Genomic DNA, 18303 nt, shown 5'->3' with positions numbered 1-18303 from the left:
CTGCTTTCTCATGTGGTCATGTGGAAGTCTGTTTAATGTGAAAACAAGGTGATATCTAATTAGCACACAGGTAAGGAATTAAGAAAATCTTTATTTAAGGGTGAAGATGTTTCTCACAAAATTGTTGACCCAATGCAACATTGAAATTCAAGCTGGAAAGATGATTTTAATATATCACTTGTACATTTTGTATTGCTCTTCTGGTGACAATGTAGTTTGTTTTTGTCAATTACCATTTTAATAATAGGGTAAAGAAAATGAAGTGGATTTTTGAAAGAAAACAATACTGTCAATATACTATTAAAACAAATTAAAATGGTAAAAGTTATTGTACTTTAAGTAAAAATAAAAGAGACAAAATATCAATCCCAGTTTTGGATTACTTTAATTAACAAAAAAAAAATGCATATAGCAGAGGATAGTTTCAATCTGCCTACCTCTCGGTTATGAGCCCAGCATGCTTCCATTGCAGTACTCTGCTGCACATGTAAGTTCAAGAGATCCTGAAGCACTCACTCATCATGGGAAAGTACCAATGTGTTTCTTCGTTGGTTGATGGAAGAAACATCTTACAAAAACTCTCCAGATTATTGACTTTTTAAAGTTTTTCTAGGAAACGTTTTAGATGAATGCTTATTAGCCTTTGTCAGTATGGACTTTTGCAAAGTGTCTCTGTGGTGCAATCAGTTAGTATGTACGGCTATTAACCAAAAGGTTGGTGGTTCAATCCCACCCAGGGACCTAATAGACCTTGTTATCAGATTTTGGTGATCTTTAAGTAGACAAGTCAAATTTCATACCCCCTGTTATGGTGTAGGGTACCTGGCCTTCTCTGATGTAATCAGAGTTAGATTTGATTCAGTGATTTTATAAAAACATCTAGGAAGCACAATTTAGCATTGGGTTGCAGAGAAAAAGAAATATGCTGGCAAAAAAATCAAATTGCGTGATTAAACAGCTCTTCATTTTCTGGCTTTATTTTTATGCTAACAAATTTGTTCTCTGAAAAGTGTCCACAAAGCCAAGTCTCTGATTAACACCTTTGTAGGGATGGTTTTTCACCTATTACTAAATTAAACTTGCTTCATTGGAAAGGCAGCAAGATGTATCCTCATTTCAATGTCTACTGAAATAATACAGGTTGACACCAGGAAACATTAACGCCACTGCATCCTTGCTGCTTTCTCATGTGGAAGTCTGTTTAATGTGAAAACAAGGTGATATCTAATTAGCACACAGGTAAGGAATTAAGAAAATCTTTATTTAAGGGTGAAGATGTTTCTCACAAAATTGTTGACCCAATGCATCATTGAAATTCAAGCTGGAAAGATGATTTTAATATATCACTTGTACATTTTGTATTGCTCTTCTGGTGACAATGTAGTTTGTTTTTGTCAATTATCATTTTAATAATAGGGTAAAGAAAATGAAGTGGATTTTTGAAAGAAAACAATACTGTCAATATACTATTAAAACAAATTAAAATGGTAAAAGTTATTGTACTTTAAGTAAAAATAAAAGAGCCAAAATATCAATCCCAGTTTTGGATTACTTTAATTAACAAAAAAAAAATGCATATAGCAGAGGATAGTTTTAATCTGCCTACCTCTTGGTTATGGGCCCAGCATGCTTCCATTGCTGTACTCTGCTGCACATGTAAGTGCAAGAGATCCTGAAGCACTCACTCATCATGGGAAAGTACCAATGTGTTCCTTCGTTGGTTGATAGAAGAAACATCTTACAAAAACTCTCCAGATTATTGACTTTTTTAAGTTTTTCTAGGAAACGTTTTAGATGAATGCTTATTAGCATTTGTCAGTATGTACTTTTTGCAAAGTGTCTCTGTGGCGCAATCAGTTAGTATGTACGGCTATTAACCAAAAGGTTGGTGGTTCAATCCCACCCAGGGACCTAATTGACCTTGTTATCAGATTTTGGTGATCTTTAAGTAGACAAGTCAAAATTTCAAACCCCCTGTTATGGTGTAGGGTACCTGGCCTTCTCTGATGTAATCAGAGTTAGATTTGATTCAGTGATTTTATAAAAACAGCTAGGAAGCACAATTTAGCAGTGGGTTGCAGAGAAAAAAAATATGCTGGCAGAAAAATCCAATTGAGTGATTAAACAGCTCTTTATTTTCTGGCTTTATTTTTATGCTAACAAATTTGTTCTCTGAAAAGTGTCCACAAAGCCAAGTCTCTGATTAACACCTTTGTAAGGATGGTTTTTCACCTATTACTAAATTAAACTTGCTTCATTGGAAAGGCAGCAAGATGCATCCTCATTTCAATGTCTACTGAAATAATACAAGTTGACACCAGGAAACATTAACGCCACTGCATCCTTGCTGCTTTCTCATGTGGAAGTCTGTTTAATGTGAAAACAAGGTGATATATAATTAGCACACAGGTAAGGAATTAAGAAAATCTTTATTTAAGGGTGAAGATGTTTCTCACAAAATTGTTGACCCAATGCATCATTGAAATTCAAGCTGGAAAGATGATTTTAATATATCACTTGTACATTTTGTATTGCTCTTCTGGTGACAATGTAGTTTGTTTTTGTCAATTACCATTTTAATAATAGGGTAAAGAAAATGAAGTGGATTTTTGAAAGAAAACAATACTGTCAATATACTATTAAAACAAATTAAAATGGTAAAAGTTATTGTACTTTAAGTAAAAATAAAAGAGACAAAATATCAATCCCAGTTTTGGATTACTTTAATTAACAAAAAAAAAATGCATATAGCAGAGGATAGTTTCAATCTGCCTACCTCTGGGTTATGGGCCCAGCATGCTTCCATTGCAGTACTCTGCTGCACATGTAAGTTCAAGAGATCCTGAAGCACTCACTCATCATGGGAAAGTACCAATGTGTTTCTTCGTTGGTTGATGGAAGAAACATCTTACAAAAACTCTCCAGATTATTGACTTTTTAAAGTTTTTCTAGGAAACGTTTTAGATGAATGCTTATTAGCCTTTGTCAGTATGGACTTTTGCAAAGTGTCTCTGTGGCGCAATCAGTTAGTATGTACGGCTATTAACCAAAAGGTTGGTGGTTCAATCCCACCGAGGGACCTAATTGACCTTGTTATCAGATTTTGGTGATCTTTAAGTAGACAAGTCAAAATTTCAAACCCCCTGTTATGGTGTAGGGTACCTGGCCTTCTCTGATGTAATCAGAGTTAGATTTGATTCAGTGATTTTATAAAAACAGCTAGGAAGCACAATTTAGCAGTGGGTTGCAGAAAAAAAAAATATGCTGCCAGAAAAATCCAATAGAGTGATTAAACAGCTCTTTATTTTCTGGCTTTATTTTTATGCTAACAAATTTGTTCTCTGAAAAGTGTCCACAAAGCCAAGTCTCTGATTAACACCTTTGTAAGGATGGTTTTTCACCTATTACTAAATTAAACTTGCTTCATTGGAAAGGCAGCAAGATGCATCCTCATTTCAATGTCTACTGAAATAATACAGGTTGACACCAGGAAACATTAACGCCACTGCATCCTTGCTGCTTTCTCATGTGGAAGTCTGTTTAATGTGAAAACAAGGTGATATCTAATTAGCACACAGGTAAGGAATTAAGAAAATCTTTATTTAAGGGTGAAGATGTTTCTCACAAAATCGTTGCCCCAATGCATCATTGAAATTCAAGCTGGAAAGATGATTTTAATATATCACTTGTACATTTTGTATTGCTCTTCTGGTGACAATGTAGTTTGTTTTTGTCAATTACCATTTTAATAATAGGGTAAAGAAAATTAAGTGGATTTTTGAAAGAAAACAATACTGTCAATATACTATTAAAACAAATTAAAATGGTAAAAGTTATTGTACTTTAAGTAAAAATAAAAGAGCCAAAATATCAATCCCAGTTTTGGATTACTTTAATTAACAAACAAAAAAATGCATATAGCAGAGGATAGTTTCAATCTGCCTACCTCTGGGTTATGGGCCCAGCATGCTTCCATTGCTGTACTCTGCTGCACATGTAAGTGCAAGAGATCCTGAAGCACTCACTCATCATGGGAAAGTACCAATGTGTTTCTTCGTTGGTTGATAGAAGAAACATCTTACAAAAACTCTCCAGATTATTGATTTTTTTAAGTTTTTCTAGGAAACGTTTTAGATGAATGCTTATTAGCATTTGTCAGTATGTACTTTTGCAAAGTGTCTCTGTGGCGCAATCAGTTAGTGTGTACGGCTATTAACCAAAAGGTTGGTGGTTCAATCCCACCCAGGGATGTAATTGACCTTGTTATCAGATTTTGGTGATCTTTAAGTAGACAAGTCAAATTTCATACCCCCTGTTATGGTGTAGGGTACATGGCCTTCTTTGATGTAATCAGAGTTAGATTTGATTCAGTGATTTTATAAAAAAACAGCTAGGAAGCACAATTTAGCAGTGGGTTGCAGAGAAAAAGAAATATGCTGGCAAAAAAATCCAATTGAGTGATTAAACAGCTCTTCATTTTCTGGCTTTATTTTTATGCTAACAAATTTGTTCTCTGAAAAGTGTCCACAAAGCCAAGTCTCTGATTAACACCTTTGTAAGGATGGTTTTTCACCTATTACTAAATTAAACTTGCTTCATTGGAAAGACAGCAAGATGCATCCTCATTTCAATGTGTACTGAAATAATACAAGTTGACACCAGGAAACATTAACGCCACTGCATCCTTGCTGCTTTCTCATGTGGTCATGTGGAAGTCTGTTTAATGTGAAAACAAGGTGATATCTAATTAGCACACAGGTAAGGAATTAAGAAAATCTTTATTTAAGGGTGAAGATGTTTCTCACAAAATTGTTGACCCAATGCAACATTGAAATTCAAGCTGGAAAGATGATTTTAATATATCACTTGTACATTTTGTATTGCTCTTCTGGTGACAATGTAGTTTGTTTTTGTCAATTACCATTTTAATAATAGGGTAAAGAAAATGAAGTGGATTTTTGAAAGAAAACAATACTGTCAATATACTATTAAAACAAATTAAAATGGTAAAAGTTATTGTACTTTAAGTAAAAATAAAAGAGACAAAATATCAATCCCAGTTTTGGATTACTTTAATTAACAAAAAAAAAATGCATATAGCAGAGGATAGTTTCAATCTGCCTACCTCTCGGTTATGAGCCCAGCATGCTTCCATTGCAGTACTCTGCTGCACATGTAAGTTCAAGAGATCCTGAAGCACTCACTCATCATGGGAAAGTACCAATGTGTTTCTTCGTTGGTTGATGGAAGAAACATCTTACAAAAACTCTCCAGATTATTGACTTTTTAAAGTTTTTCTAGGAAACGTTTTAGATGAATGCTTATTAGCCTTTGTCAGTATGGACTTTTGCAAAGTGTCTCTGTGGTGCAATCAGTTAGTATGTACGGCTATTAACCAAAAGGTTGGTGGTTCAATCCCACCCAGGGACCTAATTGACCTTGTTATCAGATTTTGGTGATCTTTAAGTAGACAAGTCAAATTTCATACCCCCTGTTATGGTGTAGGGTACCTGGCCTTCTCTGATGTAATCAGAGTTAGATTTGATTCAGTGATTTTATAAAAACATCTAGGAAGCACAATTTAGCATTGGGTTGCAGAGAAAAAGAAATATGCTGGCAAAAAAATCAAATTGCGTGATTAAACAGCTCTTCATTTTCTGGCTTTATTTTTATGCTAACAAATTTGTTCTCTGAAAAGTGTCCACAAAGCCAAGTCTCTGATTAACACCTTTGTAGGGATGGTTTTTCACCTATTACTAAATTAAACTTGCTTCATTGGAAAGGCAGCAAGATGTATCCTCATTTCAATGTCTACTGAAATAATACAGGTTGACACCAGGAAACATTAACGCCACTGCATCCTTGCTGCTTTCTCATGTGGAAGTCTGTTTAATGTGAAAACAAGGTGATATCTAATTAGCACACAGGTAAGGAATTAAGAAAATCTTTATTTAAGGGTGAAGATGTTTCTCACAAAATTGTTGACCCAATGCATCATTGAAATTCAAGCTGGAAAGATGATTTTAATATATCACTTGTACATTTTGTATTGCTCTTCTGGTGACAATGTAGTTTGTTTTTGTCAATTACCATTTTAATAATAGGGTAAAGAAAATGAAGTGGATTTTTGAAAGAAAACAATACTGTCAATATACTATTAAAACAAATTAAAATGGTAAAAGTTATTGTACTTGTACCCGGGGACTAGTGTGTGAGTGGTGCTGGCTCCTGCACAGTGACAGAAACTGGGTGTTGCACGTAATGTCACAGTGAAACACCCATATTCTGTCACTGAAGAGGAGCCGGCACTTTGGTGTCACCCCCCTTGGCGGGTGACACTCGGGTGTGGGCCGCAACCCCGTTGTGATGCCACTGACCAATGGGAAGCTTTACGTGGCTTACCCATGTGTTAGTAGCCCCAAGCATCTTTTGTGTTAGTCCCTGAAGAAAAACTTCAAATATTTACAAATAAATTTTGTAATCAATGGGCCTAATTCAGTAAGGATTGCAAATTCTGCTAAGTAACAGAATTTGCAATCCTTTGGTTCGCATGCTGGGGCCACCCAGCATGCCGCCTCCCTTCTTGACCACGCTGAAATTGCAGTCGCAGTGCAGTTCAGCGTGATCATAAAAAATGGGTTAGCCTCCTGTTGGTGCAGACTGTATGTGTGCGCAGGAAGCCGCCACCATTTTTGTGATCGCAGCTGCTGCATGTGATGTCATGCAACCGCTCTGACCACGCCTCCTGTTTCTCCGTTGCCGACCCCATTTTGAAGCCCTGCCCACGCACCGCTCCATCTCCGACTTGGAAATGGAGTGTTGCTGACCCCCCCCCCCAGCACCGATTGACAGTCAGAGGCGATTGCATTAACTGCGGGGTGCCGCAGAAAATGCAGGCGCATGCGTATGCTCTTAGCAATTTTTGCAGTTGGACTGCTTATTGCGATTGCAATCCAACCTGAATCAGGCTCTATTACCTATCACAATGCACTGCGGGTAGTACAAAATGGGGTTAATATAAGAGAAAACCCCCCAGAGCTGTGCTCCTTAACTGTCCCTGGTGGCTAGTGGAGCGGCTGCCCAGTAATCAGTGTCCACGCCAGTGCGCACATGGCCCGCCCCCTACAGCCACGCTGGATCACGGTATAGTGTGGGCACAGAAGTCCCTTACCTCCCTTTCATCAGCGGCCTCGTGATCCCGGAGGGCGGTGTGTGTGTGACTGACCTTAGGAAGAAACCGGAGCCTCCGCTGCAGTGAGGAAAATGAGCCGGGCAGCAGCATTGAGGATAGATTGGAGTGGAGAGAGGTATTTGTCAGGAATGCCAGTCAGGAAGAGATTACAGCAGTCCAGTCTGGAGATGACCAGTGAGTGGATAAGAGTCTTAGTAGCATCCTGGGTCAGAAAAAGTCTGATCCTGGAAATATTTTTTAGATGAAAACGGCAGGTTTGTGAGAGGTGCTGAATGTGTGGTTTGAAGGAGAGGGAGGAGTCAAGGATTACTCCAAGACAGCGCGCTTGGGGGGTAGAGGAGATAGTAGTGCCATCAATAGATAATGAGATTGTAGGAGGTGAGATTATGCGGGAGGGAGGGAAGATGATCAGCTCGGTCTTAGACATGTTAAGTTTAAGAAAGCGCTGGGACATCCAGGAAGAGATAGCAGAGAGACAGTTGGAGATACGAGTGAGGAGAGTAGGGGAGAGGTCTGGAGAGGAAAGATAGATTTGAGTGTCATCAGCATAGAGATGATATTGGAAACCAAAAGAACTAATGAGCTTACCTAGTGAGGACGTATAGAGAGAGAAGAGAAGAGGACCAAGGACAGAACCTTGGGGTACCCCTACAGTTAGTGGAAGTGAGGGGGAGGTGGAGTCATGAGAGGAGACAGAGAATGAACGGTCAGAAAGGTAGGACGACAACCAAGAGAGGGCAGTGTTACGCAGACCAATGGAGTGAAGGATTTGCAGTAGGAGAGGATGGTCTACAGTGTCAAAAGCAGCAGAGAGATCAAGTAGAATAAGTAGAGAGTAGTGTCCCTTAGATTTAGCAGCATGGAGGTCATTGCATACTTTTGTAAGGGCAGTTTCAGTGGAGTGGAGTGGAGAGGACGGAAGCCAGACTGGAATGGGTCAAGCAGTGAGTGTGAGGAAAGAAAGGAAGTAAGGCGGTTGTAGACAATACGCTCAAGGAGTTTGGAGGCAAAAGGGAGGAGAGAGATGGGTCGGTAGTTGGAGAGAGTGTTTGGATCAAGGGTAGGTTTTTTAAGAATAGGAGAGATGAGAGCGTGCTTGAAGGCAGAGGGGACAGTGCCTGATGAGAGGGAGAGATTGAGAAGGTGGGAAAGATGGGAACAAGCAGAAGAAGAGAGGTGGCAAAGGAGGCGGGAGGGGATAGGGTCAAGTGGTGAGGGGACAGGAACGAATGAGGGCCATGACTTCCTCTCCAGATGCATGGGAGAAAGATGACAGAGTTGGTGCGAGGGATGGGGAGGGTTGGTAAGGGATGGGAGAAGGCTGGTTACTGATAGTCTGGTGTGATGTGATGTCCTGACGTATGGAGTCAATTTTGGATGTGAAGTAAGTGGCAAAGTCAAGAGCAGAGAGTGAGGAAGGGAGATGAGGTGGAGGTGGGCAGAGGAGTGAGTTGAGAGTGGCAAAGAGGCGCCGGGGGTTGGAAGACTGGGAGGAGATTAGGTTCTTGAAGTATGACTGTTTAGCAAGAGAAAGGGCAGCACTGAAGGATGAGAGCATAAGTTTGAAATGGAGGAAGTCTGCCTTAGAGCGTGATTTCCTCCAGTGTCGCTCAGCAGTACATGAGCATTTTTGCAGATATCTGGTGCATTTGGTGTGCCAGGGTTGAGGTGTTAATTTGCAAGGGTGAATAGTCGTTGGTGGAGCAACAGAGTCAAGAGCAGAAGTAAGGGAAGCATTGTATGTGGAAGTGGCTTGTTCAGGGCATGAGAGAGAGAGAATAGGAGAGAGAAGTGAGTCAAACAGGGAGGAAAGGAATGTGGTGTCAATAGCTTCAATGTTACGCTTAGTGATGGTAGCCTTAGGAGGTAGAGATGGGGAAGTCGAGAGAGATAGGTTGAAGGAGAGCAGGTGGTGGTCAGAGAGGGGAAATGGGGAGTTGGAAAAATCAGAAATATCACAGCGGTGAGTGAAGACCAGATCCAGTGTGCTCCCATTCACATGGGAGGGTGAGGAGGTCCACTGGGAGAGACCAAGTGAAGAGGTGAGGTTAAGGAGTTTAGAGGCAGGGGATTGTGTGGGGATGTCAATAGGGATGTTGAAATCGCCTAGGATAATGGTGGGAATGTCAGAAGAGAGGAAGTGAGGAAGCCAGGAAGCAAAGTTGTCGATGAATTTGGAAGCAGTGCCAGGGTGGCGGTAAATGACAGCTACTCTAAGATGGACTGGTTGGAAGAGGCATATGGCGTGGACCTCAAATGTAGAGAATATAAGGGATGGTTCTGGTGGTATGAGTTGGTAGGAGTAACTAGAAGGTAAAAGGACCCCAACACCACCCCCATGGCGACCCCCAGGTCGGGGTGTGTGTGTGAATGTAAGGCCCCCAGCAGAGAGAGCAGCAGCAGAAGTAGTGTCAGAGGGCGTAATCCAAGTTTCAGTAATGGCTAGTAGGTGTAGGGAGTTGGAAATGAAAAGGTCATGAGTGGGGACCAGTTTGTTACAAACAGATCTGGCATTCCAGAGGGCACAGGATAGGGGGTATGAGTTTGTGGGAGAGATGTGAATTAGATTTTCATGGTTGCTGTAGCGATGAGGTGGGATTAACTTTGAGGGCAGGGATGATGAGAGAGTAGTGATGGTACGGGTGCCTGAGCTAGGAGGGGAAACTGCAGGAGGTGGGCAGGGAGGGAGGTCAGTGTGATGTGGATGGGGGTGTGGGGAGGTGACAGGGAATGGAGAGAGGGAGCAGGGCTGAGTTGTGGGGTAGCAGGACCATGGGGCAGAGGTGAATGAAAGTGGGGTAACAGGAAAGGTGGGGGAAGGAAACAGAGGGATGGAGGGGAGACAGAGGAGGGGAGAGAGGAGGAGGTGGAGGAGACTAGTGGGGGAAGGATAAAGATACATTATTAGGTAGACACTGAGTGATGTGGGGAGTATAAGAAAACCTTGACATAGTGTTAAGTAGGTAAATAGGTTGAAGTAGTGGAAGTAGGAGAGGAGACAGTAAGGCAATCCGAGCAGAAGAATTGCAGAAATGCAGGTGAGAAAAGCAGTGTAGGCTCAAGGGGTGTAGATTTAGTATGAAATGAGTCAAAAGCGTAGATAAAGTGGGTGCAGAAATGTATTTGGAGTGTAAGAAATGAAAGGATTGTGAGAGGTTTAAGAAGCAATGGTAATTATGTTAGATGTTTTAAGTGTTTGCAGGTAAAATTGCATTGGTGCAGCTGTGCTTAAAAAACAAAATTACAATAATACAGATACAGGCATTTGTAGGTGAAATGGATGGTTTATGAAATGTCCAAGTAAGGTAGTTCTGTGCTATGTAATCAGATGCAACAATCAGGAGGTGAGTGATCTGAGGAGTAAGTGACTCACATTTGTTATTAGTTCTTCAGTTTTCTTTGTTTTGTTAGATTGGTGTGCTTCTGTTTTCCTTCTTTTTCACTTCGATTGAACGCTGATTGAACACTGCTGTTATGTGTCAATTTTATCACGCTTTGATAAAAATGCACGCTTAGATCAATAAATGCACAGCCAAATGGCTTTGCACAGCCTACACCATTGGACTTAAGTAGAAGACTATTACAAGTGAAACCAATAATTGAAATCTGTAACCACACCCCACACCCTCAAATGCCAGGCAATAAATTACCTTAAAAACAACAACCAGGCATTCCACAAAGATTAAACTGGGTCTATATCATTCAAAACTTTAAAAAAGTACTTCAAAATCACATACTATGCAATAATGTTTCAATTTGCATTACCCAGCAGAATTAGCTTTGCATATATAGATATAGTGCAGCAGAATATATTGGTGGTTGTAGTCAATTGTAATTACCTGGAGGTGACAAGAAGAGAAGAAACGTCAATTCACAATCGATATCAGCTGAAGATAAATTAATGCTGATTGAACACTGCTGTTATGTGTCAATTTTATCACGCTTTGATAAAAATGCATGCTTAGATCAATAAATGCACAGCCAAACGGCTTTGCACAGCCTACACCATTGGACTTAAGTAGAAGACTATTACAAGTGAAACCAATAATTGAAATCTGTAACCACACCCCACCCCCTCAAATGCCAGGCAATAAATTACCTTAAAAACAACAACCAGGCATTCCACAAAGATTAAACTGGGTCTATATCATTCAAAACTTTAAAAAAGTACTTCAAAATCACATACTATGCAATAATGTTTCAATTTGCATTACCCAGCAGAATTAGCTTTGCATATATAGATATAGTGCAGCAGAATATATTGGTGGTTGTAGTCAATTGTAATTACCTGTAGGTGACAAGAAGAGAAGAAACGTCAATTCACAATTGATATCAGTTGAAGATAAATTAATGCTGATTGAACACTGCTGTTATGTGTCAATTTTATCACGCTTTGATAAAAATGCACGCTTAGATCAATAAATGCACAGCCAAACGGCTTTGCACAGCCTACACCATTGGACTTAAGTAGAAGACTATTACAAGTGAAACCAATAATTGAAATCTGTAACCACACCCCACCCCCTCAAATGCCAGGCAATAAATTACCTTAAAAACAACAACCAGGCATTCCACAAAGATTAAACTGGGTCTATATCATTCAAAACTTTAAAAAAGTACTTCAAAATCACATACTATGCAATAATGTTTCAATTTGCATAACCCAGCAGAATTAGCTTTGCATATATAGATATAGTGCAGCAGAATATATTGGTGGTTGTAGTCAATTGTAATTACCTGTAGGTGACAAGAAGAGAAGAAACGTCAATTCACAATCGATATCAGCTGAAGATAAATTAACGCTGATTGAACGCTGCTGTTATGTGTCAATTTTATCACGCTTTGATAAAAATGCACGCTTAGATCAATAAATGCACAGCCAAACGGCTTTGCACAGCCTACACCATTGGACTTAAGTAGAAGACTATTACAAGTGAAACCAATAATTGAAATCTGTAACCACACCCCACCCCCTCAAATGCCAGGCAATAAATTACCTTAAAAACAACAACCAGGCATTCCACAAAGATTAAACTGGGTCTATATCATTCAAAACTTTAAAAAAGTACTTCAAAATCACATACTATGCAATAATGTTTCAATTTGCATTACCCAGCAGAATTAGCTTTGCATATATAGATATAGTGCAGCAGAATATATTGGTGGTTGTAGTCAATTGTAATTAACTGTAGGTGACAAGAAGAGAAGAAACGTCAATTCACAATCGATATCAGCTGAAGATAAATTAACGCTGATTGAACGCTGCTGTTATGTGTCAATTTTATCACGCTTTGATAAAAATGCACGCTTGGATCAATAAATGCACAGCCAAACGGCTTTGCACAGCCTACACCATTGGACTTAAGTAGAAGACTATTACAAGTAAAACCAATAATTTAAATCTGTAACCAAACCCCCCCCACCTCAAATGCCAGGCAATAAATTACCTTAAAAACAACAACCAGGCATTCCACAAAGATTAAACTGGTTCTATATCATTCAAAACTTTAAAAAAGTACTTCAAAATCACATACTATGCAATAATGTTTCAATTTGCATTACCCAGCAGAATTAGCTTTGCATATATAGATATAGTGCAGCAGAATATATTGGTGGTTGTAGTCAATTGTAATTACTCAGCAGAATTAGCTTTGCATATATAGATATAGTGCAGCAGAATATATTGGTGGTTGTAGTCAATTGTAATTACCCAGCAGAATTAGCTTTGCAAATATAGATATAGTGCAGCAGAATATATTGGTGGTTGTAGTCAATTGTAATTACCCAGCAGAATTAGCTTTGCATATATATAGTGCAGCAGAATATATTGGTGGTTGTAGTAAATTGTAATTACCCAGCAGCAGCTCTACTGCACTCAACATCACCAGTGCTCACAATATATATAATGCTATATACTATGCCATAGTGGTGCTTACTATATAACACCTCCTACTGCGTTCCCCCTGGCAATGAGCATGACACCCAGAGAGTGAAACCCCTGGCAATGAGCATGACACCCAGCACGTGAAACTCTTGGCGTTGAGCAGTTTTTGTAAAAGTAATTAGAAGCTTTACTGTAGGGCATAGTGTATCACAGATATTGTGGTGAGTGACATAATATGTTCCAAAGGGCATTAATGTGTGGGGCTTAACATGGTGGAAATTACTGTACTTTTTTCCCTGTGGTGGCCGAGGTCTGTTGGTGCAGGGTCAAGAACTGGGGTGTAAGGTAGTCTTTGCCTGCAAGGCTACGCTCATTTTATGGAGACCATACCCATACATTTAAGTGTGGCATTTACCTGCGCTTGCTCGCGGGGTGAGAACATCTCCCTAATTGAATTCAGCGATATGAATAGAGGTTGTGCAGCAGCCACAGAAAGGGTTAATCTCTGCAGCTTGTCACTAAATTACATTGTTGCAATTTTAGCTGGGAGCTGCAATAATTACTCTAATACATAACACAGCCAACACTTCTATATTCACACAATATACTGCATGGTGAATATAGAAGTGGTGCTTGCTAAACAGCACCTCCTACTGCATTCCACATCACCGCTGGTCACACTCATATCAGGCCCATAATGCTGTATACTATGCCATAGTGGTGCTTACTATATAACACCAGGTGCTGTGCAGTGGTCAAAACACACTAACTGGTCCCATGCTGTTGTTGAACTAAAGGCCTATACACACGATGAGATTCGGTCTATGCTAATAGGTTTAAAAAGGTTACATAAAAGCTACTTTATGTATTTATTCATTAAAGTTTTTAAGTTGTATTTTACAACCATACAATGATATGATATATAATGTATCGTATAATCATTTTTAAAGCCTTTCTTTCTTTATACATACATACTAGTTACGAGTATACTATCTCTTTATCAACCAGTCTATATATTAGCAGCAGACACAGTACAGTGCGGTAGTTCACGGCTGTGGCTACCTCTGTGTCGGCACTCGGCAGCCCGTCCATAATTGTATATACCACCTAACCGTGGTTTTTTTTTCTTTCTTTATACATACATACTAGTTACGAGTATACTATCTCTTTATCAACCAGTCTATATATTAGCAGCAGACACAGTACAGTGCGGTAGTTCACGGCTGTGGCTACCTCTGTGTCGGCACTCGGCAGCCCGTCCATAATTGTATATACCACCTAACCGTGGTTTTTTTTTCTTTCTTTATACATACATACTAGTTACGAGTATACTATCTCTTTATCAACCAGTCTATATATTAGCAGCAGACACAGTACAGTGCGGTAGTTCACGGCTGTGGCTACCTCTGTGTCGGCACTCGGCAGCCCGTCCATAATTGTATATACCACCTAACCGTGGTTTTTTTTTCTTTCCTTATACATACATACTAGTTACGAGTATACTATCTCTTTATCAACCAGTCTATATATTAGCAGCAGACACAGTACAGTGCGGTAGTTCATGGCTGTGGCTACCTCTGTGTCGGCACTCGGCAGCCCGTCCATAATTGTATATACCACCTAACCGTGGTTTTTTTTTCTTTCCTTATACATACATACTAGTTACGAGTATACTTTCTCTTTATCAACCAGTCTATATTAGCAGCAGACACAGTACAGTGCGGTAGTTCACGGCTGTGGCTACCTCTGTGTCGGCACTCGGCAGCCCGTCCATAATTGTATACTAGTATCCAATCCATCCATCTCCATTGTTTACCTGAGGTGCCTTTTAGTTGTGCCTATTAAAATATGGAGAACAAAAATGTTGAGGTTCCAAAATTAGGGAAAGATCAAGATCCACTTCCACCTCGTGCTGAAGCTGCTGCCACTAGTCATGGCCGAGACGATGAAATGCCAGCAACGTCGTCTGCCAAGGCCGATGCCCAATGTCATAGTACAGAGCATGTCAAATCCAAAACACCAAATATCAGTAAAAAAAGGACTCCAAAACCTAAAATAAAATTGTCGGAGGAGAAGCGTAAACTTGCCAATATGCCATTTACCACACGGAGTGGCAAGGAACGGCTGAGGCCCTGGCCTATGTTCATGGCTAGTGGTTCAGCTTCACATGAGGATGGAAGCACTCAGCCTCTCGCTAGAAAAATGAAAAGACTCAAGCTGGCAAAAGCAGCACAGCAAAGAACTGTGCATTCTTCGAAATCCCAAATCCACAAGGAGAGTCCAATTGTGTCGGTTGCGATGCCTGACCTTCCCAACACTGGACGTGAAGAGCATGCGCCTTCCACCATTTGCACGCCCCCTGCAAGTGCTGGAAGGAGCACCCGCAGTCCAGTTCCTGATAGTCAGATTGAAGATGTCAGTGTTGAAGTACACCAGGATGAGGAGGATATGGGTGTTGCTGGCGCTGGGGAGGAAATTGACCAGGAGGATTCTGATGGTGAGGTGGTTTGTTTAAGTCAGGCACCCGGGGAGACACCTGTTGTCCGTGGGAGGAATATGGCCGTTGACATGCCAGGTGAAAATACCAAAAAAATCAGCTCTTCGGTGTGGAGGTATTTCACCAGAAATGCGGACAACAGGTGTCAAGCCGTGTGTTCCCTTTGTCAAGCTGTAATAAGTAGGGGTAAGGACGTTAACCACCTCGGAACATCCTCCCTTATACGTCACCTGCAGCGCATTCATAATAAGTCAGTGACAAGTTCAAAAACTTTGGGTGACAGCGGAAGCAGTCCACTGACCAGTAAATCCCTTCCTCTTGTAACCAAGCTCACGCAAACCACCCCACCAACTCCCTCAGTGTCAATTTCCTCCTTCCCCAGGAATGCCAATAGTCCTGCAGGCCATGTCACTGGCAATTCTGACGAGTCCTTTCCTGCCTGGGATTCCTCCGATGCATCCTTGCGTGTAACGCCTACTGCTGCTGGCGCTGCTGTTGTTGCCGCTGGGAGTCGATGGTCATCCCAGAGGGGAAGTCGTAAGCCCACTTGTACTACTTCCAGTAAGCAATTGACTGTTCAACAGTCCTTTGCGAGGAAGATGAAATATCACAGCAGTCATCCTACTGCAAAGCGGATAACTGAGTCCTTGACAACTATGTTGGTGTTAGACGTGCGTCCGGTATCCGCCGTTAGTTCACAGGGAACTAGACAATTTATTGAGGCAGTGTGCCCCCGTTACCAAATACCATCTAGGTTCCACTTCTCTAGGCAGGCGATACCGAGAATGTACACGGACGTCAGAAAAAGACTCACCAGTGTCCTAAAAAATGCAGTTGTACCCAATGTCCACTTAACCACGGACATGTGGACAAGTGGAGCAGGGCAGGGTCAGGACTATATGACTGTGACAGCCCACTGGGTAGATGTATGGACTCCCGCCGCAAGAACAGCAGCGGCGGCACCAGTAGCAGCATCTCGCAAACGCCAACTCTTTCCTAGGCAGGCTACGCTTTGTATCACCGCTTTCCAGAATACGCACACAGCTGAAAACCTCTTACGGCAACTGAGGAAGATCATCGCGGAATGGCTTACCCCAATTGGACTCTCCTGTGGATTTGTGGCATCGGACAACGCCAGCAATATTGTGTGTGCATTAAATATGGGCAAATTCCAGCACGTCCCATGTTTTGCACATACCTTGAATTTGGTGGTGCAGAATTTTTTAAAAAACGACAGGGGCGTGCAAGAGATGCTGTCGGTGGCCAGAAAAATTGCGGGACACTTTCGGCGTACAGGCACCACGTACAGAAGACTGGAGCACCACCAAAAACTACTGAACCTGCCCTGCCATCATCTGAAGCAAGAAGTGGTAACGAGGTGGAATTCAACCCTCTATATGCTTCAGAGGTTGGAGGAGCAGCAAAAGGCCATTCAAGCCTATACAATTGAGCACGATATAGGAGGTGGAATGCACCTGTCTCAAGTGCAGTGGAGAATGATTTCAACGTTGTGCAAGGTTCTGATGCCCTTTGAACTTGCCACACGTGAAGTCAGTTCAGACACTGCCAGCCTGAGTCAGGTCATTCCCCTCATCAGGCTTTTGCAGAAGAAGCTGGAGGCATTGAAGAAGGAGCTAAAAGGGAGCGATTCCGCTAGGCATGTGGGACTTGTGGATGCAGCCCTTAATTCGCTTAACAAGGATTCACGGGTGGTCAATCTGTTGAAATCAGAGCACTACATTTTGGCCACCGTGCTCGATCCTAGATTTAAAGCCTACCTTGGATCTCTCTTTCCGGCAGACACAGGTCTGCTGGGGTTGAAAGACCTGCTGGTGACAAAATTGTCAAGTCAAGCGGAACGCGACCTGTCAACATCTCCTCCTTCACATTCTCCCGCAACTGGGGGTGCGAGGAAAAGGCTCAGAATTCCGAGCCCACCCGCTGGCGGTGATGCAGGGCAGTCTGGAGCGACTGCTGATGCTGACATCTGGTCCGGACTGAAGGACCTGACAACGATTACGGACATGTCGTCTACTGTCACTGCATATGATTCTCTCAACATTGATAGAATGGTGGAGGATTATATGAGTGACCGCATCCAAGTAGGCACGTCACACAGTCCGTACTTATACTGGCAGGAAAAAGAGGCAATTTGGAGGCCCTTGCACAAACTGGCTTTATTCTACCTAAGTTGCCCTCCCACAAGTGTGTACTCCGAAAGAGTGTTTAGTGCCGCCGCTCACCTTGTCAGCAATCGGCGTACGAGGTTACATCCAGAAAATGTGGAGAAGATGATGTTCATTAAAATGAATTATAATCAATTCCTCCGCGGAGACATTGACCAGCAGCAATTGCCTCCACAAAGTACACAGGGAGCTGAGATGGTGGATTCCAGTGGGGACGAATTGATAATCTGTGAGGAGGGGGATGTACACGGTGATATATCGGAGGGTGAAGATGAGGTGGACATCTTGCCTCTGTAGAGCCAGTTTGTGCAAGGAGAGATTAATTGCTTCTTTTTTGGGGGGGGTCCAAACCAACCCGTCATATCAGTCACAGTCGTGTGGCAGACCCTGTCACTGAAATGATGGGTTGGTTAAAGTGTGCATGTCCTGTTTTGTTTATACAACATAAGGGTGGGTGGGAGGGCCCAAGGACAATTCCATCTTGCACCTCTTTTTTCTTTTCTTTTTCTTTGCATCATGTGCTGATTGGGGAGGGTTTTTTGGA

Source organism: Pseudophryne corroboree, unplaced genomic scaffold (genome assembly GCF_028390025.1).
Source record: "Pseudophryne corroboree isolate aPseCor3 unplaced genomic scaffold, aPseCor3.hap2 scaffold_1169, whole genome shotgun sequence".
Taxonomy (NCBI): domain Eukaryota; kingdom Metazoa; phylum Chordata; class Amphibia; order Anura; family Myobatrachidae; genus Pseudophryne; species Pseudophryne corroboree.
The sequence above is the reverse complement of the archived record's forward strand: the minus strand, read 5'-3'. Positions refer to the sequence as shown.